Source organism: Theropithecus gelada, chromosome 11, assembly GCF_003255815.1.
Source record: "Theropithecus gelada isolate Dixy chromosome 11, Tgel_1.0, whole genome shotgun sequence".
In the NCBI taxonomy this organism is placed as follows: domain Eukaryota; kingdom Metazoa; phylum Chordata; class Mammalia; order Primates; family Cercopithecidae; genus Theropithecus; species Theropithecus gelada.
Genome location: NC_037679.1, coordinates 84,144,094 through 84,157,126, shown reverse-complemented (window position 1 = coordinate 84,157,126; position 13,033 = coordinate 84,144,094). Strand labels below are relative to the sequence as shown.

At 45.5% G+C, this 13,033-nt stretch overlaps 1 long non-coding RNA gene across 3 annotated transcripts; it reads left to right on the top strand.

Annotated features, from left to right (window-relative positions):
• The first annotated feature begins 2,623 nt into the window (after positions 1 to 2,623).
• On the top strand, positions 2,624 to 6,568 carry LOC112634283. Of its 3 annotated transcripts, none has more exons than XR_003121751.1 (3): positions 2,624 to 2,776; positions 5,253 to 5,428; positions 6,264 to 6,568. It is a non-coding gene; the product is annotated as an uncharacterized LOC112634283 (long non-coding RNA). The 3 variants fall into 3 exon arrangements; XR_003121752.1 differs by lacking the exon at positions 2,624 to 2,776 and adding an exon at positions 4,723 to 4,846; XR_003121750.1 differs by lacking the exon at positions 2,624 to 2,776 and having other exon boundaries at positions 4,647 to 5,428.
• The last annotated feature ends 6,465 nt before the right edge of the window (positions 6,569 to 13,033 follow it).

Below are 13,033 nucleotides of genomic sequence, written 5' to 3'. Positions count from 1 at the left end.
TAATAGAGAACGTTTAATTCACACACAGCTGGCAGTGTGGGAGACGGGAGTTTTACTATTACTCAAATTAGTCTCCCTGAAAACTCAGAGACTGGAGTTTCGAAGAATAATTTGGTGGGTAGGGAGGTCGGGAAATTGGGAGTACTGATTGGTTGGATTGGAGATGAAATCACAGAGTCAAAGCTGTCCCTTTGCCCTGAGTCAGTTCCTAGGTGGGGGCCACAAGACCAGATGAGCCAGTTTATCAATCTGGGCGGTGTCAGTTGGCCCAATGAGTGCAGAGTATGCAAAATATCTTAAGCACTGGTCTTAGATTTTTACAATAGTGATGTTTTATCCTCAGGAGCAATTTGGGCATGGACAGAATCTTGCAGTCTCCAGCTGCGTGACTCCTAAACCATAATTTCTAATCTTGTGACCAATTTGTTAGTCCTGTAAAGCAGTCTCGTGCCCAGGCAGGAAGGGGGCTTGTTTTGGAAAAAGGCTGTTATCACCTTTGTTTCAAAATTAAACTATAAACTAAGTTCCTCCAAAGTCAGTTCAGCCTACACCTAGGGATGAACAAAGACAGTGGAGGTTAGGCACAAGATGGCGTCAATGAGGTCAGATCTCTTTCATTGTAATAATTTTCTGTTATGACTTTGGTAAAGGCAGTTTCACTTCTGTTTTGTTTCTTGTTTATTTATTTATATATTTATTTATTTTTCTTGAGACAGGGTCTGTTTCTGTTGCCCAGGCTGGAGTGCTGTAGTGCAGTCACAGCTCACTGCAGCCTCAAACTCCTAGGCTCAAGCGATACTCCCACATCATCCTCCCGAGCAGCTGGAACTACGGGCATGCACTACTGCCTGGCTAATTTTTGTTTGTTTTGGTAGAGACAGGGTTTCACCATGTAGCTCAGGCTGGTATTTAACTCATGGGCTGAAATGACCCTCTCACGCTGGCCTCCCAAAATGCTGAGATTACACGTGTAAGCCACCATGCCTATTTTTTTCAATTTTTTTTATTTTTATTTTTTATTTCTTACTATGACCCCCACTTATATGACATTACTTTGTACCTTATAATTAAATATTTCAGCCAGGCACATTGGCTCACGTCTGTATTCCCAGCCCTGTGGGAGGCCAGGGCAGGAGGATCACTTCAGCCCAGGAGTTCAAGACCAGCCTGGGCAACGTGGTGAAACCCCCATCTCTTATTTTATTTTTTGGAGACGGAGTCTCACTCTGTCACCCAGGCTGGAGTGCAGTGGCACACGATCTCGACTCACTGCAACCTCTGCCTCTAGGGCTCAAGTGATTCTCCTGCCTCAGCCTCTAGAGTAGCTGGGACTACAGGCGTGAGCTACCGCGCCTGATAATGTTTGTATTTTTAGTAGAGATGGAGTTTCAGCACGTTGGCCAGGTTGGTCTCCAACTCCTGACCTCAGGTATCCACCTACCTCAGACTCCCAAAGTGCAAAACCCTGCTCTCTACAAAAAAAAAAAAAAAAAAAAAATTAGGTGTGGTGGCACATACCTGTAGTCCTCCCTACCCAGGAGGCTGAGGTGGGAGGATCACCTGAGCCTGAATGTCCAGGCTGCAGAGTGAGCCGTGATCATACCACTGCATGACAGAGCGAGATACTGTTTCAAAAAACAAAGAAACAAAGCCAAATATTTCTGCTAGTGCATGACAAGGAAAAAAAATACCTCAAGGAGTTGTTATTGTTAAAGGCTAGTGTTAGGAACTGGAGCTTCCTAGAAATACTCTTTGAAAAAAGTGCTTTTTCAACTATTAAATTTTATTTTACACTTAAAGCTTATTATATGAGGTCACATGAGTAGTCCAATTCATAGAGACACAAAGTAGAATGGCGGATGCCAGGGGCTGGTGGGAGGAGAAATGGGGAGTTAAGTTTTTTCATGGGGACAGAGTTTGTTTTGCAAGATGAAAAGAGTTCCAGAAACGGATGGTGGTGACGGCTGATGCACAACACTGAATGTACTTCATGCTACAAAAAATGTACACTTAAGAATGGTAAATTTTATGTGTATTTTACAATTTCAAGACAAAACCAAACAACGACAAAAACAAAGCCCAAATAGGTTAAATAACTTCCTAATGTTCCTAAACTAGGCAAATTTAGAGACTAGCTCTTAGGTCCGGTTTTGACTGCTGAGATGAATGGGTTATTTTTAAGCTGGAGCAGTTTGTGTTCCACCACACAGTTATACAACACAAGAAGAAACAGGAAAAGAACATATTCCCTAAGGCTTTTTTTTTCTTCCTGTTTGCCAGGCCTTAACCTGCAGGCGTCCTTGACAACCTTTTCTGGTTATATAAGCGATGACAAAGCAAGGCAAACCCTTCCCACCACCTCTCTGACTCCACCCTTTTTCTTGGGGGAAACAAGTTTGTTGACCCTCACTCGTGCTCTCAGATAGTTTCATGGGGCTGGATTAAATCACATACAAGGTGGTGACTTTCAGAAGGGGTAACTGAATCCTTAGGGGGAGGGGAGAAAGGAAGGCGGAAGAGCAGGCACTGATCCACCCCCGCACCGCCCAGCTGCAGCCCAGCACCCGGGCCCTTTGTGAGCTCAGCCCATCACATGCTCCCTTCCGCCTGCCAATCCCGCCCTGTTGCTGGGCCTCTGTCCCTTCTCCATTGGTGCCAGCTCTGAAGCAATCTTTTCTGGGGCGCCTGCAAAGGACGGATCTGTGGGTGGAACGAACTGAAAACGGATTCGGTGACTCATCCCGATTCTCGCACATTCTAGCACATCGCATTCTAGGTCAGCAGGGTTTAGGTTTTAAGAGCGTGACTTGATACCTGACTCCTGAGTCCAAGTGGGACATTTAGACTTTGGGAACGCTTTCGGAAAATAGAAAAGCCGTCGTTGCAACAACAAAAATCCTTTGTAGGACACGGTTTCTCAATTTCAGCACTATTAACATTTTGGGTGGGATTATTGTGGGAGACTGTTCCTCATAGAATGTTCAGCGGCATCCCTGGTGTCTACCAAGAGTGCTAGTATTAGTAGTAGCACCCCCTAACCTCCCTGAGTTGTGACAACCAAGAATATCTCCAGATATTGCCAAATGTCCCCCTGAAGGGCAAATCGCTCCGTGTTGAGAATCATTGTTCTAGAGAAGCATCAGACACCTGTGTTTTGGGAGGCCATTTTCTTTTCCTTTCTCTGTCACCTCAGTGACCTTGGAGAAAGGTTTATTTCTGTTTGCTTCAATAACCATTTAAGTCAGGGAATGCTGGGGTGTTTTCAATAATTTTTTTCTGCTAAAGACAACACTGGTTTCTCTTTGTAGCTCACCTTTGGCCCATTACCCACCCTACCCTTATCCCCTCTTCTTCCTTTTTCCTCCTTCTGTCCTCCTCTCCCTCCCATCCCTCTGCAGTCAGGGCTGTTTTTTCTCTGTACCTTTTGGACTCTGAAAAAAGCTATGTCACAAAGCTGGTGACTCAGCCTTTAAACAACACGAATCACAAGGCTTGCAGCAGAGCAACAGCCAAAAGCAACCAGGGCGTGGTTGAAAGCCAGGCCTCGTCACCTCACAAAGAATCTCAGCTTTTTATTCCTTTCAAAACTCCTTCCCGAAATCTAGGGGAGAAACAAAAAACAAAAACTTTGCAGAAATGTGTATTGGAACTCACTGGGGTTTCCTGCCAATCCTGGAAGATGACACTTATTATTCCTTTTAATTTCCCACTAACACATGAATTCATTCTCTTAAAATTGTTAAAAATTAGAGATGTCAAAGTCTGTTTTGAACATTGCACAGATCTTGGATTTTCATAAATACACACAAACATGGGTTACCATGGAGAATATGTAGCAGGTTCATTTTGCTTTGATGCATATTTTAAGTGTGCCGTTTAAATAATGTAATGTTCATAACTTAAAACAAGAATGTAGTCTTTTCCTAATGGCAAAATATTTTTCAGTTGCTAGCCTCTTTTTCTCTCTTTTTGAAGCTTTCAAGGGTAGAAATCAAAATAGTCTCCCTACCTCCAATACATTTGTAGAAACAGGGACTATTTCTAGAAGACTCCAGAAGGAACAGTGACTGGGAAATTGAAGGCATGAGGGAGACTTTTCACTGTACACTTTAAAAAGACACATTTAAAAAATCTCACCATGTTCGTATTTGTTAAAACATTTTAAAAATATACTGAAGAAATGACACATAAGGATCACAAAATAGGTTGTGGTAAAAATTTAAAAACCTGGCTGGTGATTCTTTTCTCCTCACTTCTTTTATCAAAATAGAATTGCCCTGTAGAATTACATTTCATATTTGACACCCTACCCTGCCCTGAAATAGGGCTGGGATTCTATTCCTGTCTTTTAAAACCTTCCGTTTAAATGGGTCCGATTATTGAATGGATCCTGATTACAATAATCGTACCCATTGAAACCAGAGAAATTTCTAGGCCTCCCTGTTGAAACCAAGTAGGACCTTTCCATACCCGGCCCTCAGAATGTACACGAAGGTGAAAGAACAGTCTAGAAGGATGTCGTTCCCTCAGCCTTGGGTTCCAGCTAAAAAAAAAAACCTGTGTGGGGTTTCCGCCTCTCTTTTCCAATTTAACCTGGACACCAGCTCCTCTGCAGTGTCTCCCCTCGAAAGTTCTCGAGCGTTCCCCAGCTTTAGGGCCGCGCCCGGCCTGAGATCTGCTGAGTCATTGTCCTTGTCCCGCGGCCCGCAGCGGGGGAGGGGCGCGGCACCGGGGAGCCCCCGCGACCGGGCTGCTAAGCTCAGGAAGACTGAGGGGGGCTGAGCAAAGAAAGCCCCGTCATTATCTCAAATGTGACCCAAAAATAAAGACCCGTCCGTCTCGCGGGGTGGGCCAGGGCGGGTCGCGAGGGAGGGGAGGGAGACCCCGACTCTGCGGGAGGCGCTCGGTCCGTGCCCCACGTCCGCCGAACGCGGGGTTCGCGACCCGAGGGGACCGCGGAAGCTGAGGGGAGGGGCCGCGGGGCCGCGGCTGAGGAACGCGGGCCGCCCACCCGCTCCTGGAGCCACGGAGTCCGCAACCGGGTTTTGGCGCCTCCCGCGGACGCCCCCCTCCTCTCGGCGAGCGCCTCCACGTCATGGCCGCAGGGCGCAGCGAGCGCCCTGATTCTTCCGCTTGGACGCTCAGGACGGTGGCCCGCTGCCCACCAGACTCGGTCCCAGAACCCCAGTCTCAGCAGGAGGACATTTCGGGACGGGACTTGGGTGACTCTAGGGCACTGGTTTTCTTTCCAGAGACCGGAACGGGCGAGCAAAAGTAGTCCCTTCTCGGCGGTTCTGCGGAGGAATTTCCTTGGGGCGGTGAACGCCGATGACTATATAAGGACGCGCCGGGTGTGGCGCAGCTAGTTCCGTCGCAGCCGGGAGTGAGATCGCAGTTCTTGTTCGTGTGTCGGTGTCATCGCCACTTGGTGAGCAGAGGGCTGCTGGGCCGGCCAGGGCTTTCGTGGCCGCTGGGCCGCTCGGTGGGATGGAGGGGGGCCGACGCCGCGGGTCGAGAGACCGCCGAGGGCTGTAGTCTGGGTCCGCGAGCAAGGTGCCCCTGAGCAGCGGGTGGGAGGGGAGCGCAGCAAAATGGCGGCTGTTCCCGAGTGTTGAATGGAAGACGCTTGTGAGGCGGGCTGTGAGGTTGTTGAAACAAGGTGGGGGGCATGGTTTGCGGCAAGAACCCAAGGCCTTGAGGTTTTCGCTAATGCGGGAACGCTCTTATTCTGGTGAGGTGGGCTGGGGCAACATTTGGGGACCTTGATGTGAAGTCTGTCACTGACCGGAGAACTCGCTTTGTCGTCTGTTGCGGGGGCGGCAGTTAATGGCGGTGTCACTTGCCATTGCACCCGTAGCTTGAGGAGCGCGCGCCCTCGCAGTGTCGTGACGTCATCCGTTCTGTTGGCTCATAATGTAGGGTGGGGCCACCTGCCGGTAGGTGCGCAGTAGGCTTTTCTTCGTCGCAGGACGCAGGGTTGGGGCCTAGGGTAGGCCCTCCTGAGTCGACAGGGGCCTGACCTCTGGTGAGGGGAGGGGTAAGTGAGGCGTCAGTTTCTTTGGTCAGTTCTATGTACCTACTTTCTTAAGTAGCTGAAGTCTGGGTTTTAAACTATGCGTTCGGGGTTGGCGAGTGTATTTTGTGAAGTTTCTTAGGTACCTTTTAAATTGTAATCATTTGGGTGAATATAACATACAGTTTAAGTATTAGGAAGATTAATACATTGTCTGCTAAATCCTGGTGGTGTTTGGCCCTTTTGTTAGACAATGCAGATCTTCGTGAAGACCCTGACTGGCAAGACCATCACCCTTGAGGTTGAGCCCAGTGACACCATCGAGAATGTCAAGGCAAAGATCCAGGATAAGGAAGGCATCCCTCCTGACCAGCAGAGGTTGATCTTTGCTGGGAAACAGCTGGAAGATGGACGCACCCTGTCTGACTACAACATCCAGAAAGAGTCCACTCTGCACTTGGTCCTGCGCTTGAGGGGGGGTGTCTAAGTTTCCCCTTTTAAGGTTTCAACAAATTTCATTGCACTTTTCTTTCAATAAAGTTGTTGCATTCCCAACTGGTGTGGTTTTTTAAAAGTTAAGGTTAATTTTGCATTAGACTGGGTGAAGGGGATCAAGGTTTTCAGTCTACAAATGTTGCTGTGGTAACAGTGAAATGTCAGTGAAAGGGGGTTGACCTTAATATAGTATGAACTGTAGAAGGTGGGTGCAAATAAAAGCCGGCTTCAAGACCAGATTGGCCAATGTGGTGAAACCCTATGTCTACTGAAAATAGAAAAAGGCAGGTGTGGTGAGTGCCTGTGATTCCAGCTACATGGGAGGGTGAAGCAGGAGAATCCCTTGAACCAATGAAGCGGAGGTTGCTGTGATCTGAGTGCCACTGTACTCCCGCTGGGGGAACAGCAAGACAAAGTTGTTGGGAGATGGAAGTATTTTACATACGTAGATTTAATTCTAAGTTAACTTTAAAAATACTGGTTTGTGGGTGATGTGTGAGGTAAGAGAATGGGAGAATTACCGGAACACCAGGAAGAAGGAAGGAATTTTAAAAGGTGGGAGTGGTGGGAGGGTAACTGAAAGGATGCTTCAAGTACATAGGTCTGTATAAATGCACATTGAGCTGCGTAGACAGTCATGGGATCAAATTTTAAGAGGATGTGGTAGGTAAAGCATTAAAAGGCATGGCCACCAAGGTGTAGAAAAGGAATTAGTGGTTAGAGAATGAGCTATTCCTTGAAACAATTCTTGCTGATAAAATGTCAGATTTTATGTGACTACAGATGGAGGACTGGCACATACCAGTGGGGGAAACAATTGACCTTTGGATTTGTCCCAAGTATATGGTAGCATTTGCCCAATCGAATGGTCCTGGTAAGGTGTTGACTAGAACCAAAGGTGGAAGTTGCAGGGAAACTGGTTTAATACAAGGGGTGGACACCAGGCAGTCATCCAGAGGCCCTTTAAAGGTTTTGGAAGGTTTTCCCCCAAGGGGAATCACTCCTTCCCTTCTCCCCTAAAGTTTTAGGGGATTCATGAACAACCTCTGCTGTGGAAAAATCTTACGTTGTTCGCAGCAATTATAAAGCAGCTAAGGGTGGCTTAAACCAGTTTTAGCTTTAGGGTTATGGTTACTGGACTAAAATTTGAGGAATCTGTAAATCTTAAGGAAATCCTTTGTGAGTTTTCATTATGAGTGCATCCTATGTATAATAATTTCCATGACCCTCCCATGCAAGTTAGTACGTGAATCAGGAAACATTACAAGAACCCAACAAACTCAACCACTACTAGGCAGGCGATCACTTCCAGTTAGTATGCAAATTTCTGTGTAATTTTAGTGCCCATTAAAATCTGTGTGACCTTAGTATAAGGAAAAAATACCTTGAATAGTCTTAAAGATGTACACTTGGTGTCAGGCATTGCAATGTTGATAAATCAGTGTCAAGTGCTTTTTGAAAACTTCAAAGCTGCATCAAGTCAAGTGCAAGAAAGGCCGTGGCTGCTAAAGCTGTTGAAGATGTGGGATGTGGGAACTGGGTCATATTGGTGTTACAGCATTGTGCAGAGCTGGCAGGATCTTGACATGAGCGAACATTAGTCTGTTTTAAGCTGTGTGAGTGTTGTAGAGGTGAGGATGCTCACTTGAAAACTCACTGAAGAACACTTGGCCCCTTGAACTAAAGTGCTTCTATCAAGTTCAATGAGAAATTCTGAATTACAAGCATAGGTACTAGAAAAGTTTTGAAAAGCAGTATAGAGCAACATAAGCACATTCATAAAATTAGTGATGTAGAAAGTGAAATTTCCATGTATTGTCACTCCCAGAGGGGAAAAAAACATTTATTTACCCTTTTTAAAAATACGGGATTTCAGGCCGGGTGTGGTGGCTCACGCCTGTAAGCCACTTTGCGAGGTCGAGGCAGGCGGATCACCTGAGGTCAGGAGTTCGAGACCATCCTGGCCAACAAGGCAAGACCCCATCTCTACTAAATATACAAAATATACAAAAAATAGCTGAGTGTGTTGCCAGGTGCCTGTAATCCCAGCTACTCGGGAGGCTGAGGCAGGAGAATTGCTTGAACCCACGGTATGGAGGTTGCAGTGAGCCGAGATTGTGTCACTGCATTCCAGCCTGGGCGACAGAGCCAGCCTCAGTCTCAAAAAAAAAAAAAAAAAAAATAGGGGATTTCACTTGTTTCCTAGGTTGGTCTCAAACTCCCGCCTCAAGTGATTCTCCTGCCTCTGCCTCCCAAAGTGCTGAGATTATAGGTGTGAGGCACCACGCCAGGTCATTTTTTTGTATTTTTTAGTAGAGACGGGGTTTCACCGTGTTAGCCAGGATGGTCTCGCTCTCCTGACCTCGTGATCCACCCGTCTCGGCCTCCCAAAGTGCTGGGATTACAGGCTTGAGCCACCGCGCCCGGCCTGCCAGGTCTTTAATTTAATTACTATTTGTAATTAAATACATACACATTTTGTGTGTTAGTGTGCAGGTTTATAAAGTCAAAGGTGATAATAACCCATTTAAATTCTCTACTCAATTTTACTTTCCAGGGATACTTTTCTTTTTTTGAGACAGTCTTGCTCTGTCGCCCAGGCTGGAGTGCAGTGGCGCGATCTCGGCTCACTGCAAGCTCCGCCTCCCGGGTTCACGCCATTCTCCTGCCTCAGCCTCCCGAGTAGCTGGGACTACAGGCACCAGCCACCAGGCCCGGCTAATTTTTTCTGTTTTTAGTAGAGATGGGGTTTCACCGTGTTAGCCAGGATGGTCTCGAGCTCCTGACCTTGTTATCCACCCGCCTCGGCCTCCCAAAGTGCTGAGATTACAGGCATGAGCCACCATGCCCAGCCAGCACTTATTTTTGTAATTATTCATGATTACTGTATTGCTGTCCTGTGATATTTCTCAATTTTTAAATTTTCAAACAAATTAATCCTTAATGTGCATATTTTTGAATCGTTAATATGACTTTTTGAGGTGATGTCTTCATGTGTTTCAACTACTTAAAGACTTTTAAACAGCATATAACAAAAAATCTTCCAGGCTGTTCACTGCTCACACCCATAATCCTGTAATCCTAGCACTTTGGGAGACCGAGGTGGGCAGATCACCTGAGGTCAGGAGTTCGAGACCAGCCTGGCCAATATATATGTATTGGCAAAACCTCATCTCTAATAAACATACAAAAATTAGCTGGGCGTGGTGACGCACACCTGTAGTCCCAGCTACTCAGGAGGCTGAGGTGGGAGAATCACTTGAACCTGGGAGGTGGAGGTTGCAGTGAGCCAAGATCGTGCCACCACACTCCAGCCTGAGTGACAGAGTGAGACACAGTCTCCAAAAACAAACCAACGAAAAAAATCTTCCATCCTTGTCTCCCATCCACCCCTTCCCCCCAGCATGTACTTTCAGACTTTATGCATATATAGCGAGTACTGTATATACATAAATAATAAAAAATTTTATATATAATATATGTAATTCCCCTTTACATGAAAGGTAGCACACTGGTCTGTACAGTCTGTTCTGCACTGTGCTATTTCACTTTATATTTTTATAGTTTGACAGAGTTCTAACATTTCTTTTTTTTTTTTTTTTTTTTTTTTTAACAGAGTCTTGTTCCTGATTGTTAAATTTTAAAGCATCCCTAAGTTTGGTTTCACACTTGAATGAATACCATATAAGGATTCACTTACATTGATGTGGTTGCATGAATCTTAAGAACAAAATAACATTGTTTGTATTTATTTAAATTAGTGTTCCTTTTATAGTTTGCCTGAAGGCACAACAAAACCCTCACCAAGATATTACAATTGTGACTCCCATACAGGTATACTGTTTAGAGATTGGCAAGCGCCTTTTAAAGGAGTCAGCCAGCTTAGTGTGCAGTGTTTATTTCTGCCGGAAGAGGGAGCTTCAGGGACAGACTTTGGTTTAGTCATGAAGCCTGCAGCACTCCCAAGTGGTTGTGGTTGACCAAGCAATTTATGCTTTTACCTTTCTACTTCCAGAGGCTTGTTCACTTATCAGTAAGCATTAATTTATTCTCCCCTCAGATGCCTTTTACTTTCTTCTTTTCTGCCTAGAATTAGCTGCTCTTCCAATTTTGCAGCTGTATGTTTCCACCCCAGCTGGAATTTCTCCGTAACATCCATTGTAGCTATTCTTCAATCTAGAGCCTCTATTTCCTGTTATAGCTGGTCAGGTCTAACTCCTCAAAATACTCTGCACCCTGCTTCCCTTATCTGCTGGCCACTTTTTTCCCCCACATACACACTGCCATTTCCCACCCTTCACTCAGTTGTTCCCTGCCACCTCGACAAATTTAAGTCAGTAAAATAGAGTAAGTGTTCCTGATTGTTAAATTGTAAAGCATCCCAAAGTGTGGTTTTGTACTCGAATGAACACTATGTAAGGATTCCCTTACATAGATGCGGTTGCATGAGTCTTAAGAAAAAATAACGTTATTGGTATTTATTTAAATTACTGTCAAAATATAATGTCAAGATCTAATTCAAAGATTCCACAAAGCCTTCCTTGACTGCCCCAACTGAAGATTATCCATTTTCCCTGAAATCCCATCAACTTTTCTATTTTGTACGGAGGCTCATGAGACTCTGTCTAAAAAAAAAAAATAGAAACAATCAAATGGCTTGCTTCTGTTCTTTGATTTGCTAGTAAGCAAAAATGACACATGGTGACAGGAGTTATGTGAGGCTGTCAGGTTGACTGGGAGGGGTTTGTGATCCTACTTGCGGATGGTCAGGAGATGCTTTCAGGAAAGACACTATTTATATGAGACCTGGAAGATGGGCCTTAGCTTTGCAGAAGGTACAGAGTCAGGAAATAGCACGGGGGCCCTGGGGCTGGAAGACATGGGCGTATTTGAAGAACAGAAAGGAGACCAGCGTAGCATAACTGAGGTGGGAAAAGCAAGTGAAGAGATGGGGCTGGAGGGCTTTCAACAAATACCAAATGCTTGGTCTGGGGTGGGTCCCAGGCATCAGCATTTAAAAAAACTCTCCTAGTGAAACTAATGGCCCTGGGAACCACTGGCTTCAAATGTTGCTATCAGTAAATGGATGAAATACCTTTGAAATACTTTTTTTTTTTTTTAAAGAGTCTCACTCTGTTGCCCAGGCTGGAGTACAGTAGCACGATCTTGGCCCACTTTAACCTCTGCCTCCCAGGTTCACACAATTCTCTTGCTTCAGCCTCCCCAGTAGCTGGGATTACAGGTGCCTGTCACTATGCTTAGCTAATTTTTTTTTGTGTGTGTATTTTTAGTAGAGACAGGGTTACACCATGTTGTCCAGGCTGGTCTTGAACTCCCGACCTCAGGTGATCCACCCACCTCAGCCTCCCAAAGTGCTACAATTACAGGTGTGAGCCACTGTGACCAGCTGAGTAAATGGGTTAAATATCTTTTAACTGAATTAATACAAGGTAATTGTATTGAGGAAGAGTGAGCTTCAGATACATTAATAAAATAAAAAAATACAAAAATTAACTGGGAGTGGTGGTGCACACCTGTAGTCCCAGCTACTCAGGAGGCTGAGGTGGGAGGATTGTTTGAGCCTGGGAGGTGGAGGCTGTAGTGAACCATGCTCGCGCCACTACACTCCAGCCTGGGTGACACAGCAAGCCCCTGTCTCAAAAAAGAAAAAAGTTTCATCACTACTAGTTACTATTTGAGATCTTTTTTTTTTTTTTTTTTTTTTTCTGAGATGGAGTTGTGCTCTTGTTGCCCAGGCTGGAGTGCAATGGTGCAATCTTGGCTTACTGCAACCTTTGCCTCCCAGGTTCAAGCGATTCGCCTGCCTCAGCCTCCGAGTAGTTGAGATAACAGGCATGCACCAACACGCCTGGCTAATGTTTTTTGGATTTTTAGTAGAGACAGGGTTTCTTCATGATGGTCAGGCTGGTCTCCAACTCCTGACCTCAGGTGATCCGCCCACCTCGGCCTCCCAAAGTGCTGGGATCACACGTGTGAACCACCACACCCGGCTTGAGATCTTATTTTTAACAAATGTAGGTATCCATTTATGTATTTCTTTATTCATATTTTAGAGATAGTGTCTTGCTCTGTCACTCAGGCTAGAGTGCAGTGGTGCAACCATAGCTCGCTGCAGCCTTGAACTCCTGGGCTCAAGCCATTCTCCCATCTCAGCCTCCCAAGCAGGGAGGACTACAGGTGTGCACCACCATGCCTAGCTAATTTTTTGATTTTTTATTTTTTTGGAGAGATAGAGTGTCACTATATTGCCCAGTCTGGTCTTGAACTCCTGGCCTCAAGCAATCCTCGTGCCTCAGCCTCCCAAAGTACTGGGATTATAGGCATGAGCCACTGTGCCCAGCCCCTAGTTATTTATTTAACAAAAACTTAATTGAGCCTCTACTGTATTAGGATACTTCCAATGGAAGAAAATTCAACCCAATTGGCCTAAACAATAAGGAAATATATTGATATTATCTTCAGAGTAAGACATTCAGAGCTAGGGCTCTGGCCTCCTCTCTGTGT